This window comes from Clupea harengus, chromosome 16 (genome assembly GCF_900700415.2).
Source record: "Clupea harengus chromosome 16, Ch_v2.0.2, whole genome shotgun sequence".
In the NCBI taxonomy this organism is placed as follows: Eukaryota; Metazoa; Chordata; class Actinopteri; order Clupeiformes; family Clupeidae; genus Clupea; species Clupea harengus.
Window position 1 is genome coordinate 25,032,932 of NC_045167.1, and position 6,578 is coordinate 25,039,509.

A 6,578-nucleotide genomic window follows, 5' to 3' on the forward strand; every position below is an offset into this window, starting at 1 on the left:
GGAGCTTCTTTGGCCCTTTTTGTGTGAACTAAGACCTTGTAACACTCTTTTTGTGTCTGAGATCTTGTTTGTTGTAACGGCGGTCTCTATTTTTGTTTTAGAGTGGCCTTGTAAGACGCCCAACACCTGTGCATTGAATGTTGAATTGTTTAAACTCCTTTTTGTTTGTTTGTTTGTTTGTTTGTTTGTTTGATTGTTTAAATGAAACCCAATAAACATTTATGATTTGACTTGGCTTCAGATGTGCTTATTTGCTGGTGGCGGTTGATCCTGAATGAGTTTGGGTGTGATGTGGCAACAGCGTGCTGCCTCACCCCACAGCCCTACAGCTTGCACTGTGAGGTTGGCAGCTTGAAAGGGAACCTTGTATGGGATCAGGGCCCTGCCTGTGTCTGTCTGCCTGGGTTTTGTCTGGGTCTTAACTCAGTGATCTTCAGTGAAATCATACAATCTTTCAGCTGTGTCCTGTATCCAGATGCAAACAGGCCAGAGGAAGGCAGACATCTTCATGTGGAGATTTGAAAGAGGGAGTTACAAACATGCAATTTACTTCAGAATTGTTTAGAGTTTGGTTCATCTCTTTATGCAAAAATCGAAAGTTAATTTTAGGTCTGTTTTGCAGATATCATGAAATGATTTGCAATGCAAAACCTCTGACGCAAACAACATCAGGGAGGCTTATTCTGGTTCCTGCAGAGCCTGAGGGCCATGACCCTGACACCTGTCAAATCAGCCTCTGATGCTCAGACTACAGCCTGATAGAATATGTCTGTAATATTTAGTAAACAGTGAATAAACCAAGAGGTGCAGTATGGCCATGATAAGGCACTATCAAACATGCTGAGTCATGCCATGTAAAGGAGAGTGTTGGTACGCGTGTAACTCTTCAGTGTGATCAAACATGCTATGTCATGCCATGTGAAGGATTCAGAATTTAAGGTTCAGAGTTAATAATGATATACCATAGTCAATAATTCAATGCATCTAATATATAGTTGTAATTGCTGTTTAATTTGGACTTTGTAAGCATTTCTGGTGTGTATTCTGTTAAGATGACTCTGACCTGAGGGAGGTGTGAAATAGCTCTCACCCCTTCCCCTGCCAGGTCAGACTGTATGATGGCCGCGGGCCTCATGAATACGGGGTGACACCCCTTATACTCAGAGGGCATATAAACTGAAATGTTACAATGGCTGATTAGAAGATTCGGTACCACTTTACAATAAGGTTCCCTTTATAAAGGTTTATAAATGGTTTATAAATAGGTTATTAATTAGGTTGTAAACCCTTTGTAAGTCATTAATAAGCATTTATAAATGAGTTACAACACAGTTCTTAGAACGTCGATGCGGGCTCACTATTTGGTAAAATCCCCATCTTGGCAACCCACTGTCTATCCCTTAACTGGCTATACTAGCCCATTGCACACTCCCTACCATTCTTGTATCTGTTACTACCAGCACGTAGAGATTACCCCCGCAGGGGCCTCGCATTGGGGGGGGGGGGGGCACAAACTTAATTTTAAATAAAAACGTTTTTTTTTTTTTTTTTCAATTTGAATTACATGGGATGCACACTATGGTCTTATTGTCTTGTCTGTGTTTCCAGAGTTGATATAGAAATAAAGAAAAATATATTTAATTGTGCTTTCTTTGTTAGGTAGCCTAGTGACATGACGACATAGGTCAGAAGGTCACAGACCGGCGCGCCCACAGCAAATAGGGAGCTTGAGTTTTGATATCTTGCCTATATGGGGGGGGGGTGGGGGGGGTTGGGGCTCTCGTGTTTCCATTACGGTACTGGTTACTACCCCACTCCTTTTGAACGTGTTCTCCCTATGTGTATGTGATTTGTGTATGTTGTGTCTGGATGCTACTGGATGGCCTAAAATTTCCCTTGGGATTAATAAAGTATCCATCCATCCATCCAAGAACAAGTTACTGCTTACTACTCATTAATCTTATGAGTTACTATCATGTATAACTGGCAAAGGGAACCTTATTGTAAAGTGTGAAACAAATCATCATCTGTTAATCAGTTACTATCATGTATAACTGGCAAAGGGAACCTTATTGTAAAGTGTGAAACAAATCATCATCTGTTAATCAGTTACTATCATGTATAACTGGCAAAGGGAACCTTATTGTAAAGTGTGAAACAAATCATCATCTGTTAATCAGTTACTATCATGTATAACTGGCAAAGGGAACCTTATTGTAAAGTGTGAAACAAATCATCATCTGTTAATCAGTTACTATCATGTATAACTGGCAAAGGGAACCTTATTGTAAAGTGTGAAACAAATCATCATCTGTTAATCAGTTACTATCATGTATAACTGGCAAAGGGAACCTTATTGTAAAGTGTGAAACAAATCATCATCTGTTAATCAGTTACTATCATGTATAACTGGCAAAGGGAACCTTATTGTAAAGTGTGAAACAAATCATCATCTGTTAATCAGTTACTATCATGCATAACTGGCAAAAGGGAGCCTTATTGTAAAGTGTGAGACACATCACCATTTACTAATGAGTAAGTAAGCTTTAAAACCTCCCTAATAACACATGCACAAAATGAACAGTTACTAAGACATTAGGAAAACATTTTTATTTTCACAATATAAATATTCAAATGTAAACCGTCTAAAAACTTCGTAGCCCTACTCTATGGTAATTAACAAACAAAAAAAATGTCCTTGGGCTCTTAAAAAATAAATAAACCATTTCTAAGACAGAGGGGAAGGGCAGTACAGGAACAGGAAACCCTCCATGAGGAAAAAAATGGGTGAGGATCCTAATACTAATATATATGGCTAATACTAATATATATGGCTTTTTTTAAATCCCATTTTGAACATGCCAAATTAGTTTTAATACAGTACACCCTTAAACAGCCTTGCCTCTCCTAATGGGGAGCAGTGTATCCCCAGCTTTCATCCCTTCAATTTTTTTTTTAAAATCGGGATCCTGTAGTATGGCTGCCTCGCACCGCTTGGAAAAGGCCAGTACTGTCTCTCCACTTGGCCTATTGGAGAGCAGCTCCTGATATGCCTCAGGACCTGCAAAGGCAAGCTCTCCAATAGGAGAAGTGGAGACCACAGTGTTGCGGTCAATGCCATGTTTCTGGAAGGCCCTGGTCATGGTCTTCGTCCTTTGCAAAGTCTTCAAGATTACTTTGTACCGCTGTACAATATCACTTGGTGTATTTACTGGGAAGGAAATAAAAAAAAATAATTACACAAATCTCAAAAAACATATCGCTGCACAGAATACCATACCAGACAATTGTACTTCAACACTACGGACTTGGTTGGTGTCGAACAATTCTCACAAATGTACGTATGCATCTGTTCTACAAAGTTTAACATTTACCAGCTGCATTGGCTATCCAAAAATCAAGATCCAAAAACCCATATTTAGTATTTCTAAAGCAGCTAGCATAGCTAGTATTTTTTGTGTGCCCATAAATCAAATTATATTCCAAAGCACTATCATATCCTTCTATCATTTACCAATCTACACCTTAGAATGTGAGAAGCAACTGAAATCAAAACCAAACTGTAAATCTAAACCAGAGAATGCTGCTTTTTGGGTGACATTTACATGCTACCAGTGCATACAGGTGTACCTAAAAAAAATTGAATATCGTGGAAAAGTTTAAAATCTACAGATTGAATTCATTAAGTGACTAAATCTGTAATTTAATTCATTAAGTGACACCTTAGAATCATTACACATGAAGTGGCATGTTTCAAGCCTTTTCTGTTCTCATCCTGTCACTTTATGAATTAAATTACAGATTTTTTTTTTTTTACTTTTCCACGATATTCCATTTTTTGAGATGCACCTGTACACTCTCCTCTAACAATTAGCTAAAACTATTGCTTACCACGCTGCCGAAACTTCTTGTTTTTCTTGGCTCCCTTCTTGAGGTGCTTCTTTTTGTAACGGCGCTTCTTTGGGGGTGAGGAGGAGGATGATGATGATGATGCACTTTGTGAAGATGTGGATGGTGAATCGGATGTCTATGGGTTCTTCCTTCACTAAAAAATATAAATAAAGAATCGATGTGATTTTATATGTGCACTTATTAAATACAGCCCATCAATCATGGTGTAACGGAGTTGAAAAATCCGTTTAACAATATAATGTATATATAATGAGTTTCGCCATAATTCAGTTGTAAATAATGTTGGTGTTTTGGAGCCACCTCTGGAGCTGTGGTGTACTGCAGGTCGGCAGTTTATATGTGTGTACTGTTGCCGTTACTAGACAGAAAAAGTTTGCCTGTCAACGGTAGGTCCACTGTACAAAATGACCCTGATGATTTATAAACTTACAGATTGATGAATGCAATAAATGTCGACAACTTCGACATATTACATGTAGTTTATATGATTAGTATGTATTTTGTTGTTTGTAAATAAGTTTTATCAATGGGCAGAGAGTTTTATCATATTTTGTATACCACGAGGTTCATCATGATACATACTGATTAGCTAGCTAGTTCGCTGGGAATTTCCCATTCTCCACGTTCCGTAAGCTAGCTAACTGTACTGCCGTACTGAATGTATTTTGACATTTGATTTTATTGGTGCAGATGCTGTGTACCAATTGTAATATTTGCATGAACAGGTATGTTGCTGTTACAATAGTGTTATATGTGTGAAATATGTGCATTGTTGTTTAAATTGTTTGTGCGCTGTTTTACTTGTGCGTGATTAATGTGTTGTTTAAATGAGACAGAAAAAGTTTGCCTGTCAACGATGCTGTGTACCAATTGTAATATTTGCATGAACAGGAATAAAAGAATCAGTTGCAGTTGCAGTATTCGTCAGTCCTAAGTTTGACCACCGTCACACACACCGTCACAATGGCCAATGTACTAAAAAGTAAGGCTAGAATATTTATTTATATATGTATTCCCCCAGTACATGGTACAAAGACAATGCCCATAAAACCAACTGCTTTGCTGATTTAAATCTAGCTATGTACCTCTCAAGGACGTTAATTGTCCACGGAGAAAATCCCTCTCCTGCTCCAGTTCTTCAATTCGCTTTGTCTGCCACTCCATTTTGTCTTTCAGGTGTAGAATTTCCATTTTGTCCTTCTGGAGAAGGACTGTTGCTGTCGGGGCTAGGTCAGAGGCAGAGCCTAAAAAAGCACACATTACTAGAATTGCAATAAAGTAGCTCTATACATGGGAATCACTGGGAATGTTATGAATTAAGTCAGAGTCCATTTCAAATCCATCAAAAAAAAAAAAAAAGTGCCGTCCCTGTCTGTCTCTTTACTGGCCCTCTTTGTGTGCCTGTCATTCGGGGTGCACGTGAGAGCGTGCTGCGTGCGTGTTACAGGACTGGGCCACTCACATGTAAACCCTCACCGACCCTTACCCGTTGCTGTTTGACACCACGTTAAGCAATGGCATTCGTATGTCTGTATGATCCACTTTTTAATAGTAGCACAGCAGATCTGTCTGACAACGATCTGTAGGATTTATTTTTACTTGGTAACGCACTGCTAGGCAGAATTCAAGGGGCACAATTAGAACTGCCCCTCAACCCAAAGTACATTTTGGGATGTCTTGATAACGCTTGCATATTGTTTCCATAGCAACAGTCTTAAGTTTGTAACGCTGCCCCAGAGGGTAAGCATTGCTACAGATCAGGGGTTAAAAAAAAATAAAATCTCGCGTTCATTGCGTCCATTCCCGCCGACCAACACCTATCACGTCTCAGCGCCCCAGCAGTGGCCCCACACTTTGAGAAACGCTGACCAGACAGAAGAAGTTTGCCTCTCTGCGGTAGGTTCACTTTATAAACTTTCAGGTTAGTAAATGCAACGAATGTCGAGAACTTCGACATATTACATGTATTTTATATGTTAGTATGTAATGTGTTGGTTGTGATGCAGTTTTGTCAATGGGCAAAAAGTTCAATTGTATTTTTCACCTGACCACGAGGTTCTGTTTGTATGCGTACTGTGATGAGATGTAAAGTTCGCTAGGAACTTTACATGCTTCAAATGCATTGTTTAATTTGACAGCGGTTGTAGGGTCTGTGTACTTTGCGGCCAATGGATTCTCGTTTTGAAATGAGAAAACTAAAATCGTGAAACGACCCATTTTCCTTTTTTTGTTTTGATAATAGAAAACGGAAAACGAAAAAACGACCCGTTATCTGATTTTCTTTGATGTGCTTAAACATGAAAATTGGGAATTAAAATACTGTGTGGAAATCTTCTTTCTTAATTTTGCATAGATTTTTGTGTTGTGACCCGGACGCTATCGTAAGTAGGATAGTAGACTATGCCTCTTGCCTCATACCCAGCAGTCAGAAGCAGTAGTTGGCGGTGTATTTGATTTGGAGCAAAAATTTGGAGTCAGACATCCATGAGACGCACGTAAACAAAATGTCTTTGCACGAATATGCAGGTTTTATTGCAGAAAACAGAATAAATGGAATGTCGAGTATAAAGTAAACAGTCTAAAGCTATGCTCCAGATTGCGCAACCCCTCACAAACTGGGTTATGCGCATGCGTAGAACCTATTTAGCCTGGCTGATCTGACATAC